Consider the following 21,914-nt stretch of genomic DNA (forward strand, 5'->3'; position numbering starts at 1 on the left):
AATTTTTTTTTTTTTTTTTTTTGAGACAGGGTCTCACTCTGTTGCCCAGACTGGAGTGCAGTGGCATGATCTTGGCTCACTGTAACCTCCACCCTCCTGGGCTCAAGCAATCCTCCCACTCGAGCCTCATGAGTAGCTGGGGCTACAGGTGCGCACCACCATGCCCAGCTAATATTTTGCAGAGATGGGGTTTTGCCGTGCTGCCCAAGCTAGTCTTGAACTCCTGGGCTCAAGCAATCTATTTGCTTCGGCCTCCGAAAGTCCTAAGATTATAGGTGTGAGCCACCACGTGATTTATTTTTTGGTTTATCTATGCTCTTTATTTCCTTAGACTATAATAAACAACTAGCATTGATGAGACTTATTTGATATCAAACACTGTAGACAGTATTTATATCAGCATCTTAATTTCCGTAACCAATCTTTTTAACTGAGAAAATGGAAACTTAGAGAAGTGAGGGGCCATATTCAAAATCCTAGAGCTAATAATTGATAGAGTCAGTATATGAACCCAGTTCTGTATAATTTTCTCAGGGAAGTTTTTGTGACCTGAGTTGTTTTGTCTCTAGCATTGTTCTTCCCTCTATGGAAATAGAACTTCTACTAAGAGAAGAGATCAAGCAGAATGCCTATGGCCCATCACTGGGCATCTTCACTTGGCATCTAAAGGCACCTGTGGATTATTTAAAACCTGTATGGTCCTTCTCTCACCATGGAAACCAGCTAGAACTTGAGTCCAGTGCTTAATCTGATCTCTACTAACCTCCTGCCCATATATTTTATTGGCCTCATTTCTTAGACTTCCAATGTTTAAACTCACTTATTGGGGAATTTTTCAAAGACACTAACATTTCATTATCAATAGGCTATATGTATTGATGATCTGAAAGGGAAGGACATGCCTGTCTTAGGATGAATTCTAGTTACACAGCTGTCTGCAAGCCTGCATTACATAACTATGCAATGAAATATGGTCTATCTGATGTGGATAAATGTTTTCTATATTTGATAGTTGAGAAAATTATTTTATGTGAGACTTTTTTGAGAACAAATGTTTAGAACAGTTATCATTTAGCCTTACTAGTCTATGCTAAAGAAAGCGAACTTTTGATTATACACCCTACTATTTTGTACAGGCTGTTAAGACAACCAAGTGTTTTATACATTATCTTCTTCCCACTGGGAAGTTACTTCTTAAATAAGAACAGTGAAAGCATGTATTCTGAGATTTTTCTTTAGACAGTATAAAATTTCAATATTTTTTATGAAAATTGGAACAGTGTTAATGAAGAAACTGTGTTGAATACCTGAACTCAATTGAAGGCTGGGGAATTGCTTTTCCATTAAAAACTACACCTGCTCACCACTTGACATTTTACCCCTACCCTCTTAATTCCCGTGGTCCCAGAGCTTCTGTAATTGGCATTTCAGATTTCCTATTTAGTGACGAGCCTGAGATCTCCAATATCCAAATTTGTGGCACATCTGAAATGCTCAGTTTGGCTGTTTCAAAGAACCATCTGGATTGATTCAGCTGGGAAGCATCTGGGTAGATTGGTTATGGGCCAGGTTTTAAAAAAAAATACACTGGATGGAGTTGCCTTTCAACGGTCTGGTTATTTTTGCCTTACAGACTTGGACATGAAGTCATAAATTAGGAAATAGTCTCAAAGGGCAGAAACCTTTACTTCTGTGGGTAGAGTTCTCTATTCTAGTTCTGACTTACTATTCAGGAAATTCTTCTCCACCTGTAATAAAACTTTTATTGCTTTCTTTTAGCAAAGAGAGGGAAGTCTTCTAGTTAGTCCTACAAAGTTGTGAAATTATCACAATAAAACCATCATCACATATGAGTTTGTGTTAACTGGAGATTTCATATAACTGAGAATTGGCTAACAAAAAAAAGGTGACTATTTATGTTGATAAATCTCTCTCCAAAATGTGTGACTTCACTCTCTAGGCATAGTAACCTTTACCTGTTCTTTCTGTTCTTCAGTGGTCCTATTTTCATCTGTGGTAAGTAGTTGGGTTCCTTTTCTGTGGTCCGTTTCAAGTATGAATACTGACTTCCTAAAACGGAGAGGCATAAGTAATGGAGCATCCTGTGCTATTTTATTTACATTCTACCTAGCATCTCAGGAGAACTGTTCAAGACATGTCTTTGAATGAATGAATTTTCAGCCTTGAATGAATGAATATTCAGCCTTGCTTAGCCATATTTTTAAGAATCCGATTGACAAGGTCTGGCCTGAATAGAACTCTGGAGATCAAAGGGAACTCATCTGAGACAATTTAGAACATCAAATGTTACATCTCATAAGTCATCCATCCACAGAATGTCCATGCACCTCTGAACCTCCCTCTAAGAAAGGTATCCACACCAGACTTGCTTGGTCTTCCTCATCTCAGAAAATGTCAACCACTTCCATCTATTTCTCAAGCCACAAACCTAGGAGTAATTCTAATTTTTACCTCTCCTAGAATTGCTATTTCATCAGTAAGTCTTAACCTCCTACCTCCAAAATATATCCCCAATATATCTACTTCTCACCAACTTCAGTGCACTTAATCTATGAAAATGACTATTATTTCACCTGCAACAGCTTCCTATCTGTTCAAGTTTTCACTCTTGCCTCCCTACCATTATTTTTAAAGCAAATAAAAACATCACAATCTTATACTTAGGAATCACCACTAAGAGGATACTTTGAGGATCTCTTTCTATCCATGTATGTACACATATGTGCTTTTTTTTTAACCAATGTGACAGCATAGTGTTCCTGTTTTGTAAATTGTTTCCAGTGGATAATCTGTCTCCATTTAATAATGTTTTAATTTCTTCAATTATTCTCAATTGTCTTTTCAGCTATTTTTCCCCATTCCAGACTCACACATTATACCTTCTTGTCATTTAAACCTCTCAATCTAGCATAGTCTTTTTTAAGTTTCCAACTTACTAAAAACACTGGGCTGATTTTCTTAACATCCTTTCTTCACAAAGAAGTCTGACTTTTGTTTCTGCAGTATAAATTATATCCATTCACCCTCCATCTTCAATATACTGATGGCATCTCTCTGCATGTAGAGTTAAACCCAAAGTCTTACTATGGCCTAGAAGGCCTTATGGTCTGGCCTTTGCTCACACTCACTGACTTTTCTTCTAACTCTTCCTTCCCCTGCTCACAAAGATCCAGTCATAGAGGCCTCATCTCAGATGTGTAAAAATGCTAAGCTTTTCTTACTCCATCCCCTTTGTACTTGTTTTTTTCTCTGCCTAAAACCTTCTGTCTGATCTACTCACAGCCTTCAGGTCTCAGTTCAAATAGCACTGCTTCTGAAAGCCTTTTCTCATGTTTTGGTAAGAAGCAGTCATCTTCCCCAAACATTGGTATCTCCTACCATATGTTCTTGTACTGTTCCCTCCTAAACCAACTCTAGGCTTGCCCATGTGACTTAATTTTGCCAATGGCACATTAAAAAAGAAAAAAAAAAAAAAAAAACCATGATGAGGCCGAGCATGGTGGCTCAAGCCTTTAATTCTAGCACTTTGGGAGGCTGAGGCGGGCAGATCACCTGAGGTTAGGAGTTTGAGACCAGCCTGGTCAACATGGTGAAAACCCATCTCTACTAAAAAGTACAAAAATTAGCCAGGTGTGGTGGTGCATTCCTGAAATCCCAGCTACTCGGGAGGCTAAGGAAGGATAATCGCTTAGAACCCGGGAGGTGGAGGTTGCAGTGAGCGGAAATTGCACCATTGCACTCCAGCCTGGGTGACAAAGAGCAAAACTCCGTCTCAATAAATAAAACCATCATGACCACATATGCTTTAGGGGCATTTGCATATTGTGGCTTGTGCTCTTGGTGTCCCACTGCCATGCTATAAAACAGCCTGGGAAGGAACATAGCTTGGCAACAGGATGAAGAGGCCTTGAGAATGAGACACCGTCTTGGTTATTCCAGCCCCAGCTGACTTCCCAGCTGAATGCAGTTGCATGAAAAACTTCAACTACAGCACAGGGAGGAGGAGAACCACTCAGTTGAGTACAGTCAACCTACAGAACCATGAAAATAAATTTTTGCTCTAAGGAAGTAACTTTTTGATAGTTTTACTTGGAAATTGATAACTAAGACAATTCTTTTTCTGAAGTACTTCATAGCATTTATCACCATAAGAAATAATCAGGCAGTCCTATTACCTGGTTTTCAATCCATCTCCTGCTATCGTCATATCCATGGGAACAGGAGTTTTGCCAGGTTATTTAACTTTGTATGTATCTTCAGTGCCTATGACAGTGTCTGGCACCTAGTAGGCACTCAATAAAATGTGCCTGGTAAATGAATGGCAAGTTCCAAGGCTCTTAAGTGTTAGAAACATGTATAAAATACTGGAGCTGAAGCAGATTCAGAGGTCATCTGGGCCAATTTTTCTTGTTATTGGTGAGGAAATGGGAGCTCAGAAAGGAAAATGATACACATTGTTTAGAGCAAGGCCTGTTCAATAGAAAACAATCTGCAAATGTGGTCTTCTGGAATGCAAAATACTCACAGTTAAAATTTCAGATCCAAGAATACAAAAGCCTCTGAAAGCACTCAAAGAAAGGTGATACCTACAAATTACAAATTTCAGACTGGAAGTGTTCTGAATTTGGAGTTGATTTGCTGATTTTTTTTTTTTTTTTTTTTTTGCCTTCATTTTACCCCTTTATTTCAAAGATGCATTTTAAAAAGTGATGATTCTACTCTGAGAAACCTTACATCAAGCAAGATGTGAAAAATACTGTTTCATGTTTAGAAATACAGATGCCATCTTTTATCACAACAAAGAAAAATCCCAAGTAATATTTTCCTTTTCCAAATATACAACTTAATACAATACAGTAAAAGTGTTTGATTTCTCAACTTGCTGATTAAAGACATACCAGCAACTTGAAGAATCTGCAATAATCAATATTCCTTTACCTTGATTCTGTTAGTTATTTTGATTTAATGTTATTGTAAATATTCTAAACTTTTTTATATATTTGGTACATCAAAATATTGAAGAGTTAACGAAAATAAATGATTTTGGTTCTTTCTCTTTTTATTTTTTTGGAGATAGGGTCTTGCTCTGTTTCTGAAGCTGGAGTACAATGGTGCTATCGTAGCTAACTGAAGCCTCAAACTACTCAACTCAAGCAATCTTCCTGCCTCAGCAGAGATCTGTAGTAGTTGTCTGTGATACTTGAGAATGTGGCCTTTCACAGGCGCTTGCTCTTTTTGTGCATCCTCTGAGCTGGTATCATTGACTAGAACTATTGATCCAGATCCCATTTGGACTGATTGCTTGGTGATGACATAGACTCCCACGGAAGTCTGGACTCCCAACTCCTATTACTGGACCTTTCCATGTTCACTTCCTTCTCCTGCACTTTTTTTTTTTTTAACCATGCCATTCAGTTTTAGTCTGGGACACTAACCCAAGTCGCTGCACTGGCTAGCTCACTATCCTCTATTCATTGTTTACAAATATGTCAGGCCCCAAGCACTGATGAGTAAACTATGCAAAGAAACGTGCCCAAGGTTAACAATTAAAATAAGCAAAGGAGCCCTGCTTTAAATCTGTGTCTGCCAAGCTTACAAACTATTACTTTCAGTAATAGATTGTCACAGACATCTGACTCCAGGTGCTTTTCAACTCTGGGACAGGTGCATTTTCACACAGGAAATGACTATACATTTGTAGTTTGCCATTAGAGAAGGGATGGCAGAGGGTCATTTTCTAATAGAACAGACTCAATGTTTCTCTGATTTAAGGGTTATGCAAAGGGGTGATGGCTGCAGTGGCAGGCATGAGGAGAAGCTGCTACTACCTGGTTCCTTGACTTTTTGCTACTGTCAGAGAAACCAGTGCTGGAGTAAGTCACCTACTCAAGGTCACATAATTTTCCAGATGACAATATATAGTTACCTGTGAGTGTTGGCACCTAACACTTTGATACTAAGATGCACTGCATAAACAAACATATGGACCACTTCTTTACCTGGATAGTAGACAGTACAATTGACTTTTTTTTTCCTGCCTCAGCTGATTCTGAGAAAAGAATTGCTTTTCCCTGTTTTCTAGACCCACCTCCCTAGATATCCTCTTGGTGCACACTGGTTGCTGCCTCCAGACTGGGTTGCCTAGCAACCAAGCTCTGCAGGCTTCCTAATAGACTAAGGCTTTTCCTTCCAGTCCAACTGCTATACTAATGCTCATTGTTGACAAGGGAGCAGCTCCCTGCTGAGCATATGCTGTATTCTGGAAGCAGATTTGGGGACTTGGTGCCAGGAGCTATGGACATCTCTCCTGAAACAGGAGGGATAGAAGTTTGAGGCTGAACTCATTTTATTGCATGGACTATTAGCTGCATTGATAGCTATCTGTACAGGCATTTCCACTTGGTTAGTCATGAGACACTGCATTAGAGTAGATATTTTTGTTACAGTGGGATCTGAATTCCGAAAAAAAATTTGCATCATCTTCTTGACCCATACAATCCACAAAGAAATCCTCTAATATTCCAAGGTATCCAACCACACAGTCTGAAATAATTTCGTATCTCTCATCTAAGCAGCTCAGATTTCAGCTGTGTTCAACTAGAAACCCTTCAATTCATAGAGAATCTTCACACCCATCTCATTAGATCTTAACATTGGGCCGTCATCAAGGTCAATAGAAAATGGAGTGACGCTCTCACTTACTAGAAAATGAGGTAAATCACCTAAAGGTAGACAGGGAAAAGGAGACAGAGCTTATTCTTCTAAAGCCAGCTCTTCACAGACATCTGACTCCAGGTGCTTTTCGACTCTGGGACAGACGCATTTTCACATGGGCAATGACTATATATTAGTAGTTTGCCTGTAGAGAAGGGAGGGCAGAGGGTCATTTTCTAAATTAGTAAATAAGCTTGGAGAAATGTAACAACTTATTCTAGGTCACTCAGTAAAGCTGTGACCCTCTTATCTTTCTGAATCAAGGCAATCAGCTATAAATGCTGCATTACTGATTTCTCTGTTGCTTTATTCTAAAATAGCATATGACCGTATTTAGAGAGACATGCAAGCAACTAAATTTTAAATAGACATGATTGGTAAAATACAGTTAAACACACTCAACTATTGAATGTGGCAAAATTTCATAATCTTTTTTGTTTTATTAGAAAAAAATCAAGATAATACATTTAGTGAGAATAGGCACTCTGTTTTTCTCACCTTCATGTCATTTATAAGTTTGTACAGACCATGGCATGTAAGATTCATATCACAAATATTTATATAATTAAAAATAAAACTAAAGAGAAAGCAAATAAGGAACTTGTATGTTACCAAATATAGCAAAAAGAGCTGTGTTCCAATTCCTACTTCCTGTGCTCTACTTAGATCATCTTAGGTTAAAAAGCAGGAAGACCTTTCTGGCATTTAATACCACTAAAATCTCAGAATGTTTTCCTGAAGAAAAATAAATTGATCTTCCTTGTGAAACAAGACTAGGCACCCAACTGTAAGGCCAGATGCCCTGTAATTCATATTGGGAACAGGAGGCAGTTTCATCCAAACCAGAAATGTCCTCTAGCCCTCAATATTTTAAATTTTCTTCCTTTGATTTAATATTACTTCATCCTTAAACACAGTGATAACCGAAGACATTTTGCTTACCAAGTTCTGCAATAGATTATTTTTCTGGCAAGTTAATCACAGCATAATGGTCATGGGCATAAAACAATTGGATATATAAGAGTCCAACTGACCTAGGTTAAAGGCCTCCCCTCCTAATGGCTGTGCTACCCCTAGGCCTCTTTAGAGGCAAAATTGGGATAATCCCAGCATGTATGTCACAGTGCAGTTGTGGACACATAATAAGATAATGCTTCCAAAGCTTTTAGCTCAATCTGGCATGTAGCTCAATAAATGTTAGCCATTAATTTCTATGATAATAGGTAATCGTAATTTGAATAATACTTGGCTTTATATTTGCTTTTTTTAATGGGTCTATGTTCTTTGGCCTTTGTTCAATCAAGTCATGGAAAATGTTCCTAGTATACATCCAAGAAACGTATTCAAACAGCATTTAACAAAATTTAGCATCTTTCTAGACTCACGGAAGAAATCCCAGAGAAGTTAACGTATAGAAAGACCTTGTCCACAAAGGACTTTGCTATTGGTACCCCACCAACTCTTTTTCTCTTCCCACCCCACCACCTGGAAGGAGGAGCTCTTCAGTACACACTGTTCCTGCCCCTCCCTGTGCTGGATGGAAACATACCATGTTTTTCTATCACATGCTAGATTCTTCTGACACCATCTGTTCTTTTTAGCCCACAGCACACAGTTTGCCTTGCTGTCACAACTCTATTTGAAAATGTTGAGAAGAAATGTGATGAATGATTCTGAGGAATGTTGTTTACCTACTAACCATCCAGCACTGAGTGGTAGGGAGTGCGGGCTGGAAAATAGCACAGGCCCTTCCAACCATGGGATTTCTATGATTAGCCTTACCTAGTATGTCACCAAGTTTGAAAGATAGAAAGAAAGGCTGATTCTAAGGAGTTTTAATTCAAGAAGCACTTGTTGCTATGGATCCTACTGGAGGTCTCATTTACTGAACTCTTAGTTTCCACTAGGCACTATGTTAATTACCCGACCACACATTATAGCACTTAATCCTCACAGCACTCCAACAAGGAGGAGGATATGCTGTTATCATCCATATGTATACTTGTGAAATTAACAGCTTGAGAAAATCAGTTAACCTTCTCATAGTCACAGCACTGGGAAATGGAAGTGTTATGAGCCCAAGTTGTCTGTCTCCAGACTCTCTGTCCTTGACCCATGCATACCCTGCATTGGCATGCATACATTTCAAGAATAGGAAACTGATAACCAGTTGGCTTGTATTCTCTGGGTCCCACTGTTAAGATGACTCCTGGAGTTGCAGTTCTATTTTGCTATTGTTGTAACCCTAAATTTGAAGCTCATTAAAGGAAGAGATGGTGGTGACGTGATTCCACACACACCACCTTTGGTCATGCATAGATGTTAAGTATCACTGGTGGATGGTTTATCAAATGGAGACGTTACCAAGGTGATCAAATTATCATCCAAATCAGGACATATTTGAAACGGGAAAAGGGTCTACTAAAAATTATGCTAGGACAATACTATAAACTGGGGTCATCTTCAGCAAATTGACCCACGTGGTTGCCCTAATTATAACTCCTGTTCTACTATATTTATTCAATGTCGTGAGTTTCCTCTGAGATGAAGGTTAGGAACAGGCTTCAAAAACAGGTAAATTAGAACACCACAAAATGGAGCCATCTATTCTAAATACAAATGTAGAAACAAAGTATCAAAAAGACAACTTGAATGTCACCCTGATTGTATTTTCCCTTTTATAAATGTGTTTGTGATTTTTTTTTCTGCTCCTCAGCAGATGCTACCTGATTTGTGCTCTGGCTAATGTCACTCATGTCAGGAGTGTTGCCAAACGCAATGAGGTGCGACCGACACCAGGAAAGATGATGAGCAAAGAGAATGGCAGCTGGCTGTGTTTCCTTCTTATAGCATTTTAATGAATCAAGGAGCAGCCTCATAGAGTACATCTGTACATGCTAGAAGCCAAACTCTAAGATCTGAGAACCCTAAAGCAGCTCCATCTTCATGACAAGGAGGATGGGTCCTGAATAGAGGGATGAGGCCTGGGAAATATAAGAGGCAGTTGCAGTGCTATAGAAAGAACTATAGACTAGTGGTTAGAAAACCTGAGTTCTCTCTCACTCTGTGCTACTCATTAGTTTTTTGACTTAGGCAAAATGTTTATCTTACTCGAGACTCTATTAACAATAAAAACACACTGGAGTTACCAACAGGGTCCCAAAGGGAGTAGATAGGGGATCTCGAAAGGGGCTCATTCTTCTTTCATTATTGCTTCCCTTTCTTCTCTCTCTCTGCCAATCAGCTTTTTTTCCTTTACCTCCCAGTCTGCCTGGTGGAAGACAAGATAATCCAAGTTTTCATGGTATAGCCATGAAAGCCACAAAGAAAGACTGATTCCTGATTCTCATTTCCATGTTTAATTCTTAGCTGAAGATATAATAGATGTAGCTAATTCCCCCTCACCAAAAAGTATGAACAGAGTGTATATGAATTTTAGACATCATGCCTGAGGGCCACTCCTCTGTCCCAACAGATTGTGGATCAGTTCTCATTGCAAGGAAACTGTTTGTCAGCTGATATGTTTCCAAAGGTATTCATTTGCTTGTGTAACTTTATTTCCTCAAAAGTAAAATCTGACCTCCCTTCTCTTGTGTGGCTATAAGTCTTAAAGGAGACCATGTACAAGAAAAAAAAAATGTGAAATTCAAAGGGCTTTACATATATCAGGCACAAGCTATAAACTTAAGTCACCCTGTGAATCAGATGTAGAGTTATCATATTTAGGCTCACACCCTCTAAATCCCCAAGGTGTAGTCCTCTTTCCATGGACATTTGGAAGGTCAATGTCATTGCAAGAAGGTAAAGCTCACCTAATGTGAATGTTGTGGGCTTAGAGTTCACCAGCAGGCAAGAATTCTCTCCAGGTTTGTAATTAATTACCTTCTTTGCATTATGTTACCTTTTAAAATTTCATAATTGTTATATCTGAGATACTTAATTGCTAGAACTGTAAACAGAACATAAGGGCTGCAGAATGAATATCTAGTGATACTGACAGATTTTGTTCATGACCTGCCATGATTATTAATATTACTCTCAATTTCACCAGGGCAGGTTGTCAACATGGGTACTAAATATGAAGCAAAGACAACTCCTTTATCCAGAACTTAATTCACTACGAATGCCACTCCAAAAGGAAAGGATATCCAATCTGACAAGGGATTAATCACCGTAATATATAAGGAGCCCAGACAATTATAGAGGAAAAAATCTAATAATCTGATTTTAAAATGGGAAAAAAGATCTGCATAGACATTTCTCAGAAGAAAACATACAATTGGCCAACAGGTATATGACAAGGTGTCCAACATCAATGATATCATCAGAGAAATGTGAATCAAAAGTGCAATGAGACATCATCTCACCCCAGTTAAAATGGCTTTTATTCAAAAGACAGGCAATAACAAATGCTGGTGAGGTTGTGGAGAAGAGGGAACCCTAGTACACTGTTAGTGGGATTGTAAATTAGTACAACCACTATGAAGAACAGTTTGGAGGTTTCTCAAAAAACTAAAAATCTAGCTACCCCTATGGTCCAGTTACCCCCCTGCTGGGTATATACCCAAAAGAAAGGAAATTAGTATATTGAAGAGATATCTGCATTCTCATGCTTATTGCAGCACTGTGCATAAATACTCAAGATTTGGAAACAATCTAAGTATTAATCAACAGACAAGGGGATAAAGAAAATGTGGTACATATACACAACGGAGTACTATTCAGCCATAAGAAAGAATGAGATCCTGTCATTTGTCATTGTGTTAATTGAAATAAGCCAGACACAGAAAGACAAACTTCACATGTTCTCATTTGTTTGTGGGAGCTAAAAATTAAAACAATTGAACTCATGAAAATAGAGAATAGACTGATGGTTATCAGAGGCTAGGAATGGTAGTGGGAGTAGGGGAGGGAAAGTGGGGGTGGTTAATGGGTTCAAAAAATAGAATAAGATCTAGTATTTAATAGCAGAACAGGGTGATTATAGTCAGTAATAATTGTACATTTTAAAATAACTAAAAGGGCATAATTGAAATGTTTATAACAAAGGATAAATGCTTGAGGGGATGGGATACCCCAATTACCCCGATGTGATTATTAAACACTGTATGCCTGTATATCTCATATAGCCTGTAAATATATACATCTATTTTGTACCCCCCAAAAATAAAAATTTTTAAAAAGGATACACATCTCATTCATGACCTGTAATAATAGTTGATCAAATGACAGATCACTGCTAAGGCCTGTCCTGGGTAATAATTCAACAATATTGGGAGTTAGAAAAAGGCTAGAATGTAAAGGAGTATTCTGGGAGTATTTATTGGTAAGCCCCTTCCACATGTCTGATCTGCAGAGTTCTTCCCTACCAGCCCTCTGTAGAACTCCATAGTCTAATTCTGACCCTCTCAGAGCCCTCTAAATCCTCACTATTCAAGGGAGAAAAATTATATCTGCCCTGTTTAGCTGGAGCTGGCAGATCATAAATGCTCTGCAAAGGGAGCAGCAGAGAAGAGTGGAGAGTCAAGGTTTCAGGCGTATTTGACCCAAGAAAGCCAGAAGTGATAAAAGTTTTGGGTGAACGTGAGCTATCTCATATGGAACCATTGAGAGACTAGGTGGAATCACTCTGTGAGGCCCTCAGCAGGTAAATACATGGTAGCTTTAGCTTTAGGAGAAAGATGGTAAGGTGTAAACTGTTGAGTCTTAGTACAATATGAGAGAGTGAAATTTGTGGAGATGAGAATGGAAAAGTGATCGAGAAGGAGTAGAAAGAAAAGACAACAAAGGGAAAAAGAAATCACAGGATAACCTTGAACAGGCCGAGTTTAAAAAAAAAAAAAATCAACTTGAGGAGAGGTTGTTCTTTATACTGCCGGGGTGCACACATGCAAACATATATACACAGAGACACATAGCTATACATTTCCTCCACCCACACATCCCTATATACAAAATAGGCTTATTTCCTTAACTCAATATATACAACTCATGTGTCCACACCTACACAAATATGCTCCCGTAAATGACACAATACACTCACTCTCTTTCACTTCTGCATATTTTCTGGTATCAACAAGAGTTGACCCACTCCTGCTTCCTAAAGCTATTGGTAGTTTTTTCTGGAATTCTGTAAATAGAATTACAAATGGAAGAACTTCAGGTTAATGGCTAAGAATTATCATTATCCAGAATGTTTCCCATTTTGGAAAGGATATTTTAATGTTCATGTTTACCAAATGACCCTATTCAAATGTTAACTGAAGTAGCAAGATATAGAAACATAAAGCACAGTCCTTCTAGATTCATTCCAAATGCACATAGGAATCAACTTAGACACAAACATACAGATACATACTTGACCATCTCTTACTATGAAGTATATTACTGCTAAGATTCATATCTAGCTTTATCACTAAAGAAGCTTTTAGGCCAGGCACAGTGGCTCAAGCCTGTAATCCCAATACTTTGGGAGGCTAAGGTAGGCGGATCAGTCAGGAGTTTGAGACCAGCCTGGCCAATATGGTGAAATCCTGTCTCTACTAAAAATACAAAAATTAGCCAGGCATGGTGGCATGTGCCTGTAGTCCTAGCTACTCAGGAGGCTGAGGCAGAAGAATCACTTGAACCGGGGAGGCAGAGGTTGCCATAAGCTGAGATTGTGCCACTGCACTCCAGCCTGGGCGACAGAGCAAGACTCTTTCTCAAAAATAAAAAGCAGCAGCAGCTTTTAATTACATAGCTGAAGGTGGTACTACATAAAGAAAAGGGCAATTAGATTGATTTGCAAACTACCATATAGTAAGAACTAACTATGTATAGACACTGTTCTAACATTTTTACATTCTCTCATTTAGTCCTGACAACTCTATGAAGTAGGTATTATTTTCATATTACATATGAGGAAATGAGACACTAAGAAATTAAATCTTATGTTGGGAAAAATGGACTTTGAACGCAGATGGTCTGGCTCTAAATATTATGCTAAAATGAGATTTTATTCTTATGCCAGCCACAGACTAGTAGTGACTTTCTGTGGTCCTCTAAGGAGAAGTACTTTGGGCTATGTTTGGGCTTCATAAGAGGGAGTGCTATACTCAATGGCTGAAGTCTGCCACAGGTAAGAAGGTGAATTAAGACATGCATAGAGAGTATTTGCAACTCTGATCTGGGTTCCAGAGGTTGAGCACTCACTATATGTGCAAGCTTGCCCAAATACCACAGGTGAGAAGTGAAGGAAGCAAAGACAATTTCGCTACCTTGGCAACATTGTAATGGATTTTGGACTCATGTGAGGACATCTTACCACAACCCTGAGTGACTCAACGTCGTAAGGTTTTAGATCACTATCCTCTAGTTTAGAATTTCACAACTGCAATGTTTGTTTTCCTAACTTCACTCTGCCTGAATTAGTCAGAGTTCTCCAGAGGGACAGAATCAATAAGATGTATGTATGTACATAAAGACATTTATTAGGGAGAATTGGCTCCCATGATTACAATGGAAAGTCTCCCAGTAGGCCCTCTGCAAGCTGAGGAAAGAGAGAGGCTGGTAGTGTGGTTCAGTTCAAGACAACAACCTCTCAAAATCAGGAAAGCTGACAGTGCAGCCCTCAGTCTAAGGCTGAAAGCCTGAGAGCCCCCAGGGGACCACTGGTCCAAGTTCTGGAGTTCTAAGGCCAAAGACCCTGGAGCCTAATGTCCAAAGGCAGTAGGAGAGCAAGCGAGGGGTCCAGCGAGGTGTGAACTCCAAATATACGAGATAGGTCTCAATCAATTTAGGAAGTTTCTTTTGCTAAAGTTAAGGACTATGCACCCCTGACAGCCTCAGAAGGTCCTGATGACATATGCCCAATGTGGTCGTGCACGGCTTGGTTTTATACATTTTAGGGAGACAGGAGACCTCAATCAATATGTGCAAGATCCATATTGGTTCCATCGGGAAAAGTGGGACAACTCGAAGCAGGCAGGGGGCTTCCAGGTCATAGGGTAGATAGAAGACAAACTGTTCCATTCTTTTGAGTCTCTGATTCATCTTTCCAAAGGAGGCAATCAGATAGATATGCATTTATCTCAGTGAGCAGAGGGATGACTTTGAGTTTTGTCTGTCATTTGTCCACAAGGAAATTCCTTGTCAGCAAGGTAGGTAGCTTATCTTAGTAGCTATCTTTTTAAGGAATAGAATGGGAGGCAGATTTGCCCTAAGCAGTTCCCAGCTTGACTTTTCCCTTTGACTTTGTGATTTTGGGGTTCCAAGATTTACTTTCCTTTCACTAAGGAAGAGAAAGAGAGAGAGAGAGAGAGCTGGAAGACTCAGCAAGCTGCTTATGCCCCCTTTTCCCCCTGCTTTGTTCTGGCTGTGCTGCCAGATGATCAGATGGTGCCCACCCACACTGAGGAGGGTCTTCCTCTCCTAGTCCACTGACTGAAATGTCAATCTCCTCTGGCACTCATAAACAGTATGAGACACACTCATAAACAGTACTTCACTAGCCATCTAGGCATCCCTCAATCCAGCCAAGTTGATACTTAATATTAACCATCACAAAATCCACTGTTTGTCAACTTGACACCCATATATATTTTAAAATTATAATCTCTAACGATGATAATAAAGCCATAATTCTGCCTAACATAATTCTTCATGCAAGCAAAAACGCACAAATCCTTAACTTAAATATTATTACATAAAATTAATACTTAAGTGCCAACACTAATTCAATAAATTTTACATTACATTCCAAGGGAATAGAGAAAATAACGATATTTGCTTAATACAGGTATATATATATATGCACAAACATTTTTTTTTTAATGAGCAAATATAGTCTTCATTTCTGTAAGTGGTCACATGGTCATAGTTGGTATTAATAATTACCTTTTTCTGCTCACAATCCCAGTACTTTGGGAGACTGAGGCTGGCAGATCACCTGAGGTCAGGTGTTTGAGACCAGCATGGCCAACATAGTGAAACACTGTCTCTACTAAAAATACAAAAATTGGCCAGGCATGGTGGCACGCACCTGTAATCCCAGTACTTGGGAGGCTGAGGCAGGAGAATCACTTGAACTCATGATGCAAAGTTTGCAGTGAGCCAAGATTGTACCACTGCACTCCAGCCTGGGTATCAAAGTGAGACTCTGTCTCAAAAAAAAAAAAAAAAAAAAAACCTTTTTCTATTATTTATTTTGTATTGTCTTTGTCTTTAACAAGTACTTAGCTGGTTGTGCTTTTTATTTGCTAGAGTGACCCAAACTTATTTTTTTGTTTCATTTTTTGAGATGGAGTCTCATTCTGTCACCCCAGATGGAGTGCAGTGGCATGAACTTGGCTCACTACAAACTCCGCCTCCTGGGCTCAAGCAATTCTCCTGTCTCAGTTTCCCAAGTAGCTGGGATTACAGATGTGTGCCACCACACCCAGCTAATTTTTGTTGTATTTTTACTAGAGACTGGGTTTTGCCATATTGGCCAGGCTGATCTTGAACTCCACACCTCGGGCGATCTGCCTCCCAAAGTGCTGGGATTACAGATGTGAGCTAACACACCAGGCCCCAAATTTTCATTCTCACAGGGTCTGGGTCATCCCTAGTCCTGCCTGGATTGGGCTGTTGTCATTTCCCATGGACTGTAATTATAGAGCAGGGTAATACTATTAATAACAGACACCCTAAGAGATTTGTTCTATTCCAGACATACTCTCTCTTACCTCCACTGTGGAGTAGTAGTCCGATTTTGATCGTCTGGGTCAGTCACCACAGCCAACACTGTAACCCCTTTCTTAACCTTTTGACTTAGAGGCATGAGGAGTTAAAAGTCACCAGGTGGCAGTCTTAAATTTCATTTCAATGGAATTGTTGTGTCTTGGTGGCAGCATTCCTCCCTCAAGAACTAAGAGCTCTAGGCCAGCAGAACATAATGTCATGGAAACAGGAAGCAAACATTCTGCTGTTAGGTCACTAGGGGTAGTGGTGAGTGGGGCCACTTCTACCTCCTATTAACCATCACACGGCCTCACATCTGTTATTAAACATGATAGAATTCAATCTATAATAGAGCTCCTTTATGTCCTTATAATACAGTGGGGAATTTAATGAATGTTCTAAAGTAAAGAAAGTGATTTTCCATACTCAGAATTCAATGGAGAAGAAAATGAAAGGACAGTTGAAATTCCATCACTTGAACAAAGCTCAATATGTTTAGCTGCTCTATCAGACATGAATAAAATCATGTGCTTACCTTCCAAAAAGAATATGATGCTTAATACTGATCAATGGATATGAGTAAGAAGAATGCTCTATATCCATTTTTTTTTTTTTTTTTTTAGATGGAGTCTCACTCTGTTGCTCAGAGTGAGTGCAATGATGGGATCTCGGCTCACTGCAACCTCCACCTCCCAGGTTCAAGCGATTCTCCTGCCTCAGCCTCCTGAGTGGCTGAGATTACAGGTGCACGCCACCATATCCAGCTAATTTTTGTATTTTTAGTAGAGACGGAGTTTTACCATGGTGGTCAGGCTGGTCTCAAACTCCTGACCTCAGGTGATCCACCCGCCTTGGCCTCCCAAAATATCAATTTAATTTTTACAACTTCTAGCAACCCCGTTAGAGAACTTACATAAGGTCACCGAGCCATTCTGAGAAGATGTAGAACTATTACCCCAAGTTGCTAATACCCAGCTTATTTTTTCTCTGCCCTCAGATTTGCCATTTAGAGGATGGGAAGAACCAAGTGTTTGTCAGTCTATCTCATGACCAAGGGTCTGTGGGCAGGTGACTGGCAGGGAAAAGGGCTGTGGGCTGTGTCCGTGGAAGGACTTGGCCCTCAGCCTGGCTTCATTTGAATCACACACTCAAGAGACAGAATTAACCAGCTGTGGAGATTGAGTTCACTGAAAAGGAAAAATGAGGCTGCCAAAGAGGGGGTGGGGGACACTAATGCAATCTAAGACTGTGTTAAATAGAACAACAGGCATTTGTTGTTGTTGTTTTTCTCCCTGCTCTGCTTCATGAAGGGTTTAAGGATGTAATACAAATTTTGTCCAGAAACAAGTAGATAGAAATCTCTGTCTACACTTGTGGCTGTCAGATCACACACTGAAAGAGAGTCCTAAATTCCATAAAAGAGCCTCAGGAGGTCTTTCGGAAATTAGAACTTGAAGGGTGACCAGGATGATGATGGGGCAAAAAGCAATAGCATTGTGGTAGATGACTGAAGAATCTGAGAATATTTCTTCTAACAAAAGGAAATTAAAGATAGTTATGTTTTACCTAACACATAAAATTGTCACATTGAAGAAGAAGACTTTTTTTATGTGGGTTTGGAGAACAGAATACAACTGATAGTTGAAAGTTCTAAAACCTGTCCAAAATGAAAAACAATTCTTGTGAAGTAATGGGTACCTAATATCAGAACTATTCAAAAAGAAGCACATGTATAAATTTATCTGCAGCATGCCTAATGTCTGGTTGTCATAAGGAACTTTTAAAAATCATGCATTTAACCCACTCAGTCATGTATTTTCTAAGTTATCTTTTCTTCTTTATTAGGCACTATTGTGGACGATTTCATATGCTTATTTGCTGAGTCTTAATAAGTAACTTAGGCTACTTTCGTATAAAATGCCAAATAATTTTTTTATCAAAATTAAGAAGGGAAGTATGTCACATGTCTGGGTCGATCAAGGTGGTTGGGGAGAGATATCATCTACTTCAATTGTCATGGGATTTACTTTTTAAACTTTTCCCTACAGAGGAACAAAACATTTCAAATACCATACAGACTTCTGGGCTATGGATTATACCATCAGCCATTTGGAAGATTTGACAATAGCAAATCATTTATCACTGACAGAGCACATTAGTCCAGCTCCTTTGAACTGAAAGGGGTTTCAGGACAAATGCCAGTTTCCCCTTCTTTTCTCTCTTTATGAATTCTACTAAGTTATTATTCTCATAAGAGCCCACCTGATCCAGCTATTTGTAATGCAGTTAGTGACCTCACTACCCTGACTCCAATTGAATACCTTATTATATATGGAAAGAAAAGAGTGAAGCTGTTCTTTTATCTGTTCTGTAATTCCCAGACTTAAAAAAATAACTATCTGCATTTTCAGAAGGTTTTATATCAGATTCCCTTTACTTTGCTGATACAGCAGTAGATACAATAGCTGTGTAGGGCAATTTTGTAGCCAACTCGCTGCAACTGAACAAGGCAGGATGAGAGATTGTATTCAAAATTTAGTTTCACAGTTCTATATGTCTTTCCAGATGAGTAAGATCAGAACTTTCATTCATAGATGACAATAAGTCACAATGGTTTAAAAAAAAAAAAAAAAAAAAGAGGGGGAACCCTTTCCTTATAGGTGCTGCTGAGTTGAATGTATTTAGAACCCAAAATCACAAGCATGAAAATTTGATGCCTTCAAATAAAGTGAATAGTTAAAAGGGATGGATATGAAGCAATAGAAAGCATAGTGTTGATGTTTAGTTGGAACCTCTGTGCTCTGCTTAAGCACTTTGTAATTCAACAACAATGTTAATACCACAACAATTAAAAAATGTAGCTTAACCAAACACTTCAGTTGAATATTTTTAGCTTGTTAGATTTGCCATTTAAGCGGGAAAGATTGTTAAACATCATTTGGTCCAGTGGTTTTTAATTCTGACTCCAGATTCAGATGCCTGGACAGCTTTTTAAAAATACTAATGCCTGCTCCTCACACCAGATCAATTAGATGAATATCTCTGCCATGACAACCAAACAGCAGTGTACTTTAAAAACGTCACCAGCTGATTCTAATGTACAGCTAGGCATAAGAAGCACTATGAGGAAACAAAAGCTTAAAGCAATAAAAGGGTTTAAGATTGCAGTAGCATGTGGTAGCTAGCATAACCAACTCTTAATTTTCAATGATTAACTTCATAGGTTCAAATTCCGAGATGTCCAGAAGCAAATGCAAAGAGGAAGTAAGGAAATGGATACGTGCAAAAGTCATCAAGATTCTCATTTGATTACAGCAAGTATTTGGCCGGTTGGAAGTTAACAATATGCTACACCGTCTATACCTGTAATGTGCCCAAAATAACTGAATACTTTACATCTCTCTTTAAATCCAGTAATAATCCATTAAAGAGATGAAGGTGTCAATGTGCAGGCAAGTAAACCACATTGCCAAGTATACAAGCTAATAAATTTCCCAGGATGGATTTAGGGATTTCTATTTCAAGCAAAATTTACAAAAAGTTAAATGCACAAATCTTCAGTGTACAATTACACGAGTTTAGCAACTATATACATCCATGTAAACAACACTATCATGACGAAGAATGTTTTTATCACCCAGGAAATTACTTTATGTCCCCTTCCAGTCAATCCACTCACCACAGGAAACAACCATGGTTCTGATTTTTATCACTGTGTACTAGAACTTCACATCTTCGGAAACCATATAGTGCTTTCTCATTTGTTTCTTGCTAGTTTGGGCAGTATCATTTTTTTGAAATCCATTCCTATTGTTCCACGTTATCAGTAATTTGCTCCTTAATGTAGCTGAGGAGGATTCCATTATATGAAGATACCACAACATATGTACCCATTGTATTCTTGACATTGGCTATTGTTAGTAAAGCTTTTGGCTCTTTACTAGTAAAGTTGCTATAAACATGCTCAAGTCTTGTTGTAGAAACATTTTCATTTCTCATAGGTAAACACTTAGGGATGGAATTTCTGAGTCACAACAGAGGTATATGCTTAACCTTATGAAAATTATCAAGCTGTTTTCCAAACTGGATGTTCCATTACCTGCTTCTCTGAGTAAGATCTGAGAGTTCCGCTTACTGCATATCCTCACCAACATTTGTTGTTGCCACAAAGAAGTGGTGCAATATTTTATTTTCATTTACACGTTTACATTTCTCTGATGACTAATAATGTCAAGCACGTTTTCATGTACAATTCACCATTTTTCTTAACGTTCAACACTTTCGTTCAGTTGTAAAAAAATTTAAAAATAGTATCTTTTTATTAATGGTTTGCTCTTATTCTGGGTCAAGTTCATCATCGAATATGTATTGCTAATATTTTTTCCCACATTCCAGCTAAACTTTTAATTTTCTTTTGATGAGCAGAGAATTTTTTCTTTTTTTATTTTGGTGAAATCCAATTTACTGCTTTTTTGCAGCTAGTGTTTTTTCTTTCATCTCTATAAAATCTTGCCTATCTTAAGATCATAATATAGTCTTCTGTATTTTTTTTCTTCACAAGACCTTTACAGCTTTAGCTTTTATAATTGGATCTAGAATTTATCTACATAAATTTTGTGAATATTGTGAATTGTGGCTAAGATTCATTATTTCCATGATTATCCAGTTATTATTACAGCACTGTTTGTTCAAAAAGACTTTCCATTGAAGTGTCTTTGAGCTTTTATTGAAATTAACTGACTATATGTGTATTGATTTATTTCTGAGCTCTACTTTGTGCCAGTGATCAGCTTGTATATCCTTATGCTAACACAATACTGTCTTGATTACTGTGGTTTGCTGCAGGTCTTGATATCAAGTAATATAATTCATCTGAATTTGTCCTTTTTCACAATAGCTTTGGAAGTTCTTTATCTCTTGTATTTTCATATAAATTTTAGAATAAAGTTGTGTATTTCCACAAAAAATGCAGATTTCATTTAGTTTGTAATTAGGTCTAATCAAACCATATTAAATCTTCCAGTTCAGTAACATGTTTCTATCTTTGTAAACTTAGGTCTTCTTTAAATCTCTCTGAGGAATATGTTAGAATGTTTAGTAGAGTTTCTAGATCTTTTTGGGTAGTGCAGAGGGGGGCATAAAGAGAGAATGGTTAATGGGTACAAAAATACAGTTAGAAGGAATAAGATGTAGTATTCAGTAGTACGATAGCCCAACTACAGTTAACAATAATTTATGGTATATTTCAAAATAACTAAAAGGGTGGAATTGAAATGTTCCCAACACAAAGAACTGATAAATGTTTGAGGTGATGGCTACCCTAATTTGATCATTACACATTGTATGCTTGTATGAAAATATCACATGTACCCCATAAATGTGTATAACTCTTATGTATCCATAATTAAAATTTGTTAAATATATATGGTCTGTTTATGCTATTGTAAATGGTATATATACATTTCATTTTCCATGTT

General features: G+C 38.2%; 1 long non-coding RNA gene across 1 annotated transcript in view; it reads left to right on the forward strand.

The window, feature by feature from the left end:
• Nucleotides 1–21,464, forward strand: part of LOC111552592 — a 65,270-nt gene extending 43,806 nt beyond the window's left edge. Inside the window, exons 3-4 of the long non-coding RNA XR_002734677.1 lie at nt 17,061–17,181; nt 19,661–21,464. This is a non-coding gene — a long non-coding RNA (uncharacterized LOC111552592). The remainder of the gene's footprint in view (nt 1–17,060; nt 17,182–19,660) is intronic.
• The last annotated feature ends 450 nt before the right edge of the window (nt 21,465–21,914 follow it).

This window comes from Piliocolobus tephrosceles, chromosome 4, assembly GCF_002776525.5.
Source record: "Piliocolobus tephrosceles isolate RC106 chromosome 4, ASM277652v3, whole genome shotgun sequence".
Taxonomy (NCBI): domain Eukaryota; kingdom Metazoa; phylum Chordata; class Mammalia; order Primates; family Cercopithecidae; genus Piliocolobus; species Piliocolobus tephrosceles.